Raw genomic sequence first — 12,469 nt, forward strand, 5'->3', positions numbered from 1 at the left:
GTTGATGACTTTACCTACTTGGCATCCACAATATGTAGCAACTTGTCCATACACTGAAATTACTAACAGAATCGCAAAGGCATCATCTGTCATGGCTATATTGAAAAACAGAGTATGGAACAACAGACTGCTTATCACAAAAACTAAATTAAAAGTCTACAACGCTTGTGTTATAAGCACCCTTCTCTATAGCTGTGAGACATGGACAACTCTTTCTAAGCATGAATCTCGACTCAACAGCTTCCTTCTCTGCTGTCCCCGGAAGATCATCAGATCTCTGAGAGATAGAGTACCCAACACCGATGTCTTTCAGCGTGCAAGCACAACCAGCATATTTGCACTCCTGAGTCATCGACGTCTAAGACAGTTGGGTAATGTCAGGCGCATGGATCCTGAACGGATACCGAAACAACTGCTGTACGGAGAATTTCAGGAGGGTGTGAGGCCAGTGGGACAACCGCATCTTCATTTCAAGGATGTCTGCAAGACAGACCTGACCGACACCAGAATCAATCCAAGTCGCTGGGAAAGCATTGCAGATGACCGTGTCAAGTGGAGAGTAACTGTGCGCGACGGCGTCAAGCTCTCAGAGGACGAACACACACAGGAACAAATCAGGAAGAGGACAAAGCGAAGAGAGGGAGCGGCTTCTGTTCGAAGTCCCTCAAATTTCACATATCCAAACTGCAGTAGGGACTGCCACTCTCGAGTGGGACTTTTTAGCCAAAGCAGAACTGCAGACTCTGAACCAAGCATGTTACACCATCATCCCTCAAGGATGGACGGATGCCATTAAAAAAATGTGCGTAGGTAATTTTTCAATTCATCCTCTAAGGCAACTGGACATATCACAATTTTATTTGACCACTATCTGTACATATAAAAAATTATGTTTCGATTCATATTTGCAAGATCTCGGTCAGAAGTTTTGTAGTTCGTCAGTTCTCTCAGTGGTAACTGTGGGAGTATGGTGGATGTTTATGTGAACTTTTTTCGTTTTTCAGTGCACTCATTGATAGTTCTGTTCAAATTTCTTTATAGGTAGTAATCTGCCACGCAAATATTACCCCAGTTTGATTTGTAAACTATGAATGCCAATAATTAACTTGATTAGAGGCACTGTAGTTCATTTATTTACTTTTTCATTCCTTAATACGCATATTATCCTTTCTAAATATTGCAGAAATTTCCAGTTTATGATTATTCCTTCTAAAGGTATTTAAACTAAAAAACCTGTTCATTAGTGAAATGGTAATTAAGTTTTGAGTAAGAAAATTGTGCCAAAAAGGATTTTTATTTCACTATGTTCATTCTCTTTATCCAAGGAAATCTGATTTTACTCCGTACTTTCTAGTGCCTTCGTTCAGGTACTAAATTATTTTCATCACTGTGTAAGTGCTAACACTGCTATGATGAAATACTTTTCCATGCTACACTTCTGCATGAGCGCGTAAACAATTTTTATGCATGAACATGTTGATATTTAGGGACTCTGCAAGTACATACCACCCCCCCCCCCCCCCCTTGCACAAGAAGCTTAAAGTCAAGAGTCATACACAAAGAGATACTCATGAAGAGAGGAACAATTAGTTAAAGCACAGGCTTGAGATGGAGTGTGAAAGACAGAAAAAGGGAGACCAGAGGGAAAATGAGAAGATGGAGTTGAAACGGGCAAGCCTGGAACTAGAACTGAATGGTGCTTTGCTGGAGGCAACATTGGAAGCCAATAAGCAACATGCAGAGCATAATATGCTCCTCGGGAAGTATTTCAGGGCTCGGATGAGTTATCCTCCAAAATTTCATTTTTAAATCTTATCTTTATATTGTGCTGTTTCTATTTTTAAAATTTATATATGGCCAATTTTGCTAATTACTTCTTGAACACACTGCTAGATACCACATTAGTGCAGGTATACGGATGAGAGTGCAGGCCGCAGCGCCTCAGCGTGCAAAGCAGATCGTGCGCCTCCAGCAGTCAAAGGGTTAATTACACAAACTGCTAAGAAGTCCTTCTAACAACACAACACTGCTACTATAATCATCCATGGTAAAACACGTGGACTACAAAAAAAGAGGGAACAAGCAAATTCTCACTCTACAAAAAGCGACAAACATATTGATGCGCTACACGTGACAATGTGCAAAGATCATTACTCGACAAAGGCAAAGCCTTTACACTCTCACTCTGATGGCGTGGAGGGGGGGGGGGGGGGGGGGGGGTAAATGGGCGGGGCTTGTGCAATTTCTGGGGCTTTCGCTAAAACATTTCCTGCCCGCTCTGCATCTCGCTCTTGCCCTCTGTCGGCACCTGTCAGTACTACGTGCCGACACAGTGCTCGCCACTGTTGGCAGCTGCTGCCCTCTTGCGTCACCCCTCTTCACTACATGGAGGTTCCACCACCATTTCACCCCCTGCACTGTTTTTCGGGCCTGGACCTTAACTACTAAATGCGACGGACGTTTGAGCAGTTGCCAGAGAGCAGTTTGCCAGCACGAGAAAAAAGGTGCTACTACGCATACATGGCTACGATGATGTAGAACTTTTGCGTTTGCTACTTGCAGTGCTCCTACATTTCTCGGCCCATTTCTGGTTGTAGTCACATGTGAGGTAATCGATCTTCAGTTGTTACCGTTAACGCTGAACGTCGACCGTGTGCAGTAGCTACAGTAACAACTTTTATGGGGACGAGGTGATGCAAAGTAAGATTATTTGTTAATTATAAAACTGTACTGTGAATATTAATTATGTTTAAGAATATGGAAATTCTATTATGTTATTTTCAGACCACGAGGTAATGGAAGAGTTCTTTGTTTTCCATTCACCTCGCACCCAAGAACCCTTTCCTTAATGCCCCACACCTGAACCATTGTAGGACAGGGAAGCTACCTAGGAAGTTATTGAATTCTATAGAATTCATAACGAATGGTTCGGTAAGAGCCGAGACCTGAAGCGGAAGCAGCAGTTCTGGGACCCGATGTCCATTTTTATCAGGGAAGCTTCGGGAAAGACGTTTTCGCCAGCGCAGTGTGAGAACAAATGGTGATGTTTGCTGTGTACTTATAAGGGCATAGTGGACAACAATAAGAAATCGGGGAGAGGTTGAGAAGATTTCGTGTACCTGAAAGAAATGGACGAGATCTTTCAGAAGAAGAGCAATATTTACCCTGAGGTCTTGCTTGGTAGCACAAGGAAGTTACATTCAATACTTTGTACATTCATCACGTCAGCTACTTTAAAAGACTTCTAGTTCATAACGGTTTTTGATGTACATTCTTTAAACGTTGCGGCGGAGGCAACCTCCAGCAAACAACCAAGTGACCAGGTTGTTCCAGGGCTATCAGGATACTTGACGGAGGTTAGTTTTTTCTAATTCTCACTCTGATTCTGTAAAGTTTAATTATTTGATTGAAATGCTTGCTGAGGGTGCACTTTATGACATTCATACAAAGCTACTAAAGTATGTTGAAGTGCATTTTAAGGAGCATTTTCCAAGCAAAAGATTTCTGATAGTTTCATTTGTGCTGTCGTAACTGTTAATTACTAAATGCTAACAGTCCATGTGGGTGTGAGCATTGTAGTTTCATAGCTTTTTGTTGTATATGTCCTTATTTTCTGTATCCTTTAAGTAACGGTTTATGTGCATAGGTTATTTTTAAATTCATCCTTGAAGGTAACTGGATGTATCACAATTTTGTTTGACCAGTAAAAAATGTGGGAGTATGGTGGATGTTTATGTGAACTTTTTCCATTTTTCAGTGCACTCATTCACTGATAGTTCCGTTCAAATTTCTTTATAGGTAGTAATCTGCCAAGCAAATATGATCCTAGTTTGATTTGTAAACTATTAATGCCAATAATTTACTTGGTTAGAGGCACTGTAGTTCATTTCTTTATTTTTGCATTCCTTAAAATGCATTTTATCCCGTCTAAGTATTGCAGAAACTTACGAGTTTTTGATTATTCCTTCTAGAGATATTTAAAAAACTGGTTTATTACTGAAATGGTAATTAACTTTTCAGTAAGAAAATTGTGCCTAAAAGGATTGCTACTTCACCATGTTCATTTGCTTTATCCAAGCATATCTGATTTTACACTGTATTTTTAGTGCCTTCCTTCAAGTACTAAATTATTTTTATTATTGGGTTTGTTCTAACATTGCTATGATGGAATACTTTCCTGTGCCACACTTCTGTATGAGCATGTAGACAATTTTTATGCACGAGTAAGGACTCTGCAAGTACATCCTCCTCCCCCACAAGAAGCTTAAAGTCAGGAGTCGTACACAAAGAGATACCCAAGAAGGGAGGAACAATTATTTAAAGGAGATGCTTGAGATGGAGTGCGAAAGACAGAAAAAGGGAGACCAGAGGGAAAATAAGAAGCTGGAGTTGAAACGGGCAAGCCTGGAAGTGAAACATGCTTTGCTGAAGGCAACATTGGCAGCCAGTAAGCAACATGCAGAGCATAATATGCTCCTCAGGAAGTATTTCAAGGCTCGGATGTGTTATCCTCCAAAATTTCATTTCTAATTTTTCCTTTATACTGTGCCCTTTCTATTTTTATAATTTATATATGGCCAATTTTGCTAATTACCTCTTGAACTCTCTGCTAGATACCTCAACTTTAAATAGGGGTTTGTTAGGGATAAGTGTGGGAATTTGATAGGTATTTACCACTCTTTCTATTGCTGATAAAAATGCATGGCACAGGGTGCGACTCATTCTACCAGTTATTAGATTTTCCCATTATGTTCATGTATATTTAAATGCCTCTGTGAGTGCTGTAATTGGTCTAATCTTGTTGTCCCGATCCCTACAGGAGTTTTACGTAGGGGACTAACACCGTCATTTAAAGCTGGTTCTTAAATCTTTGTAAGTAGGCTTTCCTAGGACACTTTCTGACTGTTAGTCTACCAGTTTATTTAAAGCATCTGTGACTCTTGCATGGATCTAACATGTGGCCATTTGTTCAGACAGTCTCTGTATCCTCAGTATACCTCTTTCTGTTTGGTATGGGTCTCTCACACTTGAGCAATATTCTAGGACGGCTGGCATAATTGATTATAAGCAGTCTTCGTTGTAGACTGATTGCATTTCCCCCGTGTTCTAACAATAAACCAAAATCTGCTGTTTTTAAGTGCCTGTTCCCAAATAAATACTTTGCTCAATTAGGAACTGTGTGGCTATTCGTTCTTTTATTGCTCTATTTTTCCTCCAATATTTTCTCCCCAACATGCCTTCTCTTCAGAACAGCTCACACCAATAAATGCTTATGCCTTCGGAATCCTAAACTTGAAACCTTAGAGAGAGAGAGAGAGAGAGAGAGAGAGAGAGAGGAGTGTGTGTGTGTGTGTGTGTGTGTGTGTGTGTGTGTGTGTGTGTGTGTGTGTGTGTGTGTGTGTGTCGGGGAGGGGGAGCTACTTTTATTTATAAGTAACTGCTAAGATATTGCTTGTTCATTTGTTCCCACCTATCCGTAGATACGCTTCTTAGGCTGTTGTCATTTGTCCTGTTTAACTCCCCAAAAATTAATTCCATTAATCATTTTTATATTTTGTCTTGTTTTACAAAAATACTTTGGATGTTATTGGCTTTATGAAATTTTCTTCTTGCAGTTTCTTGATAGCTATGTTAGATTCCAATGAACTGCTAGGCATTAATTTATAAGTGCCATTTGTAGTGAAGCACAGTTGCTTTAATCCCGAAAAATTAGTTTTGCATTCATTCTGTCCTATTTTGTGCATCAATTTTTATATTTTTCTAATTTATTTTTTGAAATGTCTTCAGAGTTAACTTAACTTTCACCTATTTGACCAGTCATTAAAATTGTTGGGTGTCTATTTTAGATATAAATTAGCTTTTATTTTCAGATAGTACAGCAAAATTAGGTGCAAATGCTGGGTAATTTAAAGTTCATTATCTTCCCATCCAGATAAGCCATGGGACTGATTTACAGCTCCATGAAAATATGCAATTCCCACTCCAGTGCATGGAAGCCTGTTCACTGAACCACTTCCTCTACTGTTCCACTCCAAGCATGTGGGGAAAAATTCACTAGAATCAACTGGTTTGACTTCAGATTTCTCGTATCCATTTCTCTGTAGTTGCACATAATATTTTCACATTTACAGGAGAAAGTTGTCATCCTCATACCACAAAGTAAAGTACATTTGTTTTCATTGTTGCCACCCAAACTTGCATATGACAACCCTCTATTTTGTGACAATACAAAACAAGCTCCCTTTAAACTTTTTTGGGGTCTCCAATCTTGTAAGGATCCCATATTGTGGAGCAGTACGGTGGCAAAGGATGGACAGGTGTACTGTAAGCATCCTCTTGTAGTGCTGTTAAAACTTTAGTGTTCTGCCAATCAGATACAGTCTCTTGTTTGCATCCCCAACATTTTCTGTATGGTCACTGCCTACAATGCTACAAAGAGGGCCTGGGACTGTCACACTTTGGCCATCTTTCCATATATTTATTATTAAGGACCTAGGACATGTCATCCATAAACTGTGCTTATGCAAATGTTCCATGTTTTAGATTTACCAATTTTGTTTCCTTCTGAAACAGGGAATTCAATAACTCGTGTGACTAATTAAAGTATGTATATAATAGAGGGAAACGTTCCACGTGGGAAAAATATATTTAAAAAGAAAGATGATGAGACTTACCAAACAAAAGCGCTGGCAGGTCGATAGACACACAAACATACACACAAAATCTAGCTTTCGCAACCAATGGTTGCCTCGTCAGGAAAGAGGGAAGGAGAGGGAAAGACAAAAGGATTTGGGTTTTAAGGGAGAGGGTAAGGAGTCATTCCAATCCCGGGAGCGGAAAGACTTACCTTAGGGGGAAAAAAGGACAGGTATACACTCGCACACACACACATATCCATCCTCATATACAAAGACACAAGCAGACATTTGAAAATGTCTGCTTGTGTCTGTGTATATGAGGATGGATATGTGTGTGTGTGCGCGCGCGAGTGTATACCTGTCCTTTTTTCCCCCTAAGGTAAGTCTTTCCGCTCCCGGGATTGGAATGACTCCTTACCCTCTCCCTTAAAACCCAAATCCTTTTGTCTTTCCCTCTCCTTCCCTCTTTCCTGACGAGGCAACCATTGGTTGCGAAAGCTAGATTTTGTGTGTATGTTTGTGTGTCTATCGACCTGCCAGCGCTTTTGTTTGGTAAGTCTCATCATCTTTCTTTTTAAATATAATTAAAGTATGTTATGGATTTAAATTTACTTGCACCAAAATTAGCTGATGCAGTAATTGTTTGACTTTATTCTAAATGATTTCAGGAACCACATAGCTTTTGATGTGTTAATAATTTCTTCACATTGCATGCTTTGTCCTGTTTCCGTACTTAAGTCCTTATGAGCTCAACATCTTGTCATGCACATGATAGGGTGTTGGCTCATTGTTTTTACAGGTTGAATTTGAGGGCATCAGATGTCATCTGTGAACAGCAATGGAGGATTAGTGATTATAAACTGTAATTGTGAACTGTGTATTTGGTGGTTATAATTAAATTGTAATTGTGACTTGTCTGTGGGATTGTAGTCAAATTGTAATATTGGACTATCTATGTGATTAGATTATAAATAGCAATTTTATTTTGTAATATCCACCCTCCTCTGCCATTCTTATTTGAGTCTTCCACGGTTTCCCCAGATCGTGTCAGGCAAATGCCAGGATGAGTCCCTAATTCCATGGCAGTTATTCCAATACCCTTTGTGTGCTTATAATATTGGAACAATTAAAGTGATAAAAAAAATGAAACAGCTTTTGTCAATTCCTGTCATTTACCACTACTGCCAATGACCTCATTTTATGTTTATAATCAATACATTTTACAAATCAGTGTTAAATGTCTATCTGCATTTGTTTTCCTGATTTGACCATCAGAAACATTTCCTCAAAAGTACAATGTGCAACTTGCTTGAACCATACAATAAGTGTAACTGATCAGACTGCAAATTGTACCAAACCAAACTCTAGACACTAAACCTGCTCTATGTGAACACTGACACACTTTGAAAAAATGTTACAAACCCTGCCTCTAACACTTTATAGAAGAGGAAATAATCCAAATTAGTACTGGCATGAATTTTATAACTGAAATTGTTTCTCAGAATTTATATATAAACTGTTTTCTGAAGTAAAGTAATTGAATGTTCAGTCATAATTAAGAACAAAGACTGCAGATTTTGACAATGGGGATAAATAGCTTCTTGTTATTCTCTGCAGTCAGTCTCATTATTGATAATCACACGAGAGTTACAAATGACAAATTTAAAAAAAATGCTCACGAGATAGAATAAACTGATCCTATTTTATGTTAGTAATAGCGGAGACGAAATAAACAGCACATCTACAATTTGTATCCTGTGTTCCACTTAGGGTTTACTGAAGCGGAGGATACATCGTTCAGGTGAAGAACAGGACAGTAATGCTAGTGAAAATGAAGAAATCGCCTTACGACAAACTCGTATTCCAGGCTGTACTTAAGCAACACACTTCGAATGAGCTTTTAATTTGTATCAGGTTTCATTTGCGGTTTAGTGAAGGAGGGGATACATAGTTCAAGTGAACAACAGGACAGCAATGCTAGTTGAAACTAAGAAATTGACTACACTGAACTTGTATCCCGTACTGCACTTGAGCAATACAGTTCAAAAGACTTTCGAGATACAACTGACATACATGTAACGTGATGTATTCTTTGCTAGTAATTTCATTCATTTCTTTCCATTGTATTTTGCGGAGAAATACTAAGATACAAACACGCGATATCGTTAACGTGAAAATACTACTGGCCCTTACATATGTGAAATAAAGTTTATCTCTCTCGCATTCCTTTGTTTCTCAACTTTCTCCTCAGCTCTTTCATCTTTGTAATACATGCTCTCTGGCGACTTGTGACGTCATTGTTCAAAGCCGACGGGTTGTATCCCCTGCTACACTAGACCCGAACAATTTTACAACAATTTCACTGTATTTTCTACATAAACATAATTTTTTGTAATAATTTATGTTCCTTCCTTGTAATCATTGTGTGGAAAATACTCTCAGGTAATTGAATGACATAATTCAGACACACATTGGTCTCATAATACAATAATTCAGCTCACCCATTTCCAGATAATTTGTTATGGAGAGGAATTAATGGGAAATAAAATGATGAAGATACATGCCTTAAATATTTTACTAACTAAAAAAGAATGTGATTTTGGGAGTTTCTTTTGCAGTAGACTACAAAGGAATTTGTTAATATGAAGACTATACTGAATTTATTTATATGTCAACAATTGCAGTGTTTCCCACAGAAAGTATTCAATTACTTTATGTTGGGGAAGGAAAAATGGTAATTGGGTCACCTTTTTGCAACTACTCTTTAATTTTTTGGGAGTTAAACAGGACAAATGACAACAGCCTAAGAAACGCATCTACGGATAGGTGGCAACAATCAGAGCCATTTATGATTAAAACAGGGGAATGGTCTGTCACCATTACTCTTCAGCCATGTGTAACACTCAGTGAATAATACAACGAAAACCTTAAGAAAATACAAACATGAACCAACACAGATCAAGCACTTAAATTGCTTGGGATTTACAGACTATTCAGCATTACTCGCTATTAATATGAAGTCCAGACAGAGAAAAAATATTGCACAAAATCAGGATCCCAGATATCACTGGAGAAGAATATGGTGGTAACAGACAAGTAAAATAAGAAACAGAGGTGAAAATAGTGAAGCAATGTGAATACCACATCGAGGAGAAATTATAACATACAACTTTAACAGAAAACCTGCTTAGCAAGAAAAAAACCAATACAATTAAGAAAGTTAAAAAATTAATATGGTCTATATTTAAAAAATAAGATTAACCAAAATTATGACGCTGCAGTGACTGATCTGCAGAACATACACAACTTAAAATTTTTTAAAAGTCTGTCAGAGACTCAGGACCTCTCGACAACACTGCCAGACAGTATTCCTATAATCGAAATAGCTGTGCTGAAACCAAATACTTAAGGAGTTACAGTATTCCATTCTTTAACATTGTTTCTTAAAGCAGTTTATGTGGAAATCCTTTGATGTCTCTAAAACTTTTACTTCCCTTTACATGTCTTAGCTGTTGATTATTCTGGGACAGGCCTCTATTCTTCCTCCATAGCCTGCAGTTGGCTTCCTTCACCTTCAGCTCTTGTGTGTAGTTCGTGACAGCAAACCCTACCATCCACATCAATGATACAATCTAGAGGGAAAAAATAATAAAAATCAAATGTACTGCTACCTCAGTAAAGTATGTTTTATGCTTTTGTCAGTCAGGGAACTGATGAAAATAAATTTCCTAACACCAGTGTACCATGCTCTTTCACTCGATCCTAACATATGGCCTCATTCTGGGGCCACAGTTCTGTGTCCAATAAAATATTTAAGCTCCAAAATAAAGCTGTCAGGACAGTGTTATTTAGAAAGCGAAGAGACTCATGTAAACAAGTATTCCAAATACTATCTAACCTTCCACTTCGATGCCAGTACATATTGGAGATAGTAAGCTTTACCAAACTAAATATTAGCAGCCTGAAGCACAATCTGGACTAACACCAGCACAACACTAGAGGGAAATACTTGCTTACACAGTTTCCCCTTTCCACCAAATTATATGCTGAGTGTAAAATGTATGGGGATTAAACTTTATAATCATCTACCACTAAGCATAAAAACAACAACCAAGCACATTTTAAAACAAGGCTTAAATCAATATTATTAAAATACTGTGTTCATAATTTACATGAATATTTTGAATGCAATTTTTCTACGTAATATATTTGCACACCTATATTTCGCTACTACAATTTATCTTCAAAATGTAAATTTCAATAAGGCCTAACCAACTGTTAAAAATTGATCTACTTGTAGGTACTTATATTTATCCATATATTTATGCTTATCTGTACTTAATTCGATTTAAAATTTATTCACAGATTTTAATTTGGCCTTATTGACCTTAATTTTCAACAACTTTTGAATATACTAGTACTATATCCCAAAATCTCTATCATACAATAGGGCAAGTCTAGGTGTATTTTATTTGGTGTTATTTATTTTTTAAATGTTTCACAAGTATAATGACTTGCCCCATACCATGAACACAAAATGGTTTGTGGATCAATAAAGAATGAATGAAATTATTACGGACTGAACATTAAACCTTCAAATTTGTAGTAACTAAAGCTGTTAATCAGAGTGTGTAATTTTATCCGATAGGGTTTTACTTACATGTGTTGCCAAATGTTGGTGATGGGGCATCTGGTGCTGCTTGTACATTTGCAGCTGTGCTCCAATCATGTTCCTTTTTCCAATGCCACTTCTGTCAACCTGGTTGTAAATGCCGACTACTGGTTCTTCAGACGATGCATCATCATCTTCACCTGTGCGGATCAAACTTAAGTACACTCAAAACAATTAAGAGTTATTTGTATATTAAGCTTATGTCAGTACCGTTTACAAAATTATTATAAATGTAACAAGTATGTACCTTCGTCATCTTTTAACTCCAAGTTATGTTCCACGGCGGGATTGTGGATCACACAGCACGCTCGGATGAAGTGCGCTATCTCTTTAACACACCTCAATTGCAACTGATATAATTGTCTAAAACGCTGCTTTAACTGGCTAAAGCAATGTTCTACAACACCTGTTTTTTAAGAGTGCCATATTGAAGTCACATTACACTTTCGACAAATGCCCTGTATTTCTGAACGGTGTTAATAAAGTTCTGGTGCAGGGATAGGCACTGTCACCCAAAAGATGAAAATCTCCACACTTTTCAACGAGCGTTTGGTACAGTGTGGACGTCCTGAAAACTCTCCCGTCATGCACAGAGCCTGGATGGCCGGCGAAGTCACTAATCTGTCGGTTATGATCTGAAACTACTTGCAGCTGAATGGAAAAATAATTCTTCCTATTCATATATGACTGGGGATCTTTCTGAGGACTTCTAATGTGTGTACCGTCGATTGCCCCAACCGCAACAGGCAATCCATTTCCCCGGAAATGAGCCTCAATCTCTGCTCTTTCTTCGGCGGACAGCCACTTCATATCTTCTCTTCCTAAATCACTGATGAAGTTAGTAACCCTCTGTATAACACATCGCAGAGAAGAAATACAGATGTTAGAGCTATCTGCGACATCCATGAAACCTGCAGCTTCGTGGCCAGCGAACCATAAAAATACCAAGATTTGCTGCAGTGGGAGCAGTTTCCCATTTCCCCCTGCCTGATAATTATAGAACCTAGAATTTCTAAATCTTTCACTAAAGTCAACTGCCACGTGACGCCGTATTTCCAGCCTCTCATCGCTCCACAGAAAATCTGATTCAGATTCGCAGGACATCTGGAATAAATAGTATTAATAAATTTCACGTTTCAACCACATGCAATTCCTTCGC

This window comes from Schistocerca cancellata, chromosome 11 (assembly GCF_023864275.1).
Source record: "Schistocerca cancellata isolate TAMUIC-IGC-003103 chromosome 11, iqSchCanc2.1, whole genome shotgun sequence".
Lineage (NCBI taxonomy): Eukaryota > Metazoa > Arthropoda > Insecta > Orthoptera > Acrididae > Schistocerca > Schistocerca cancellata.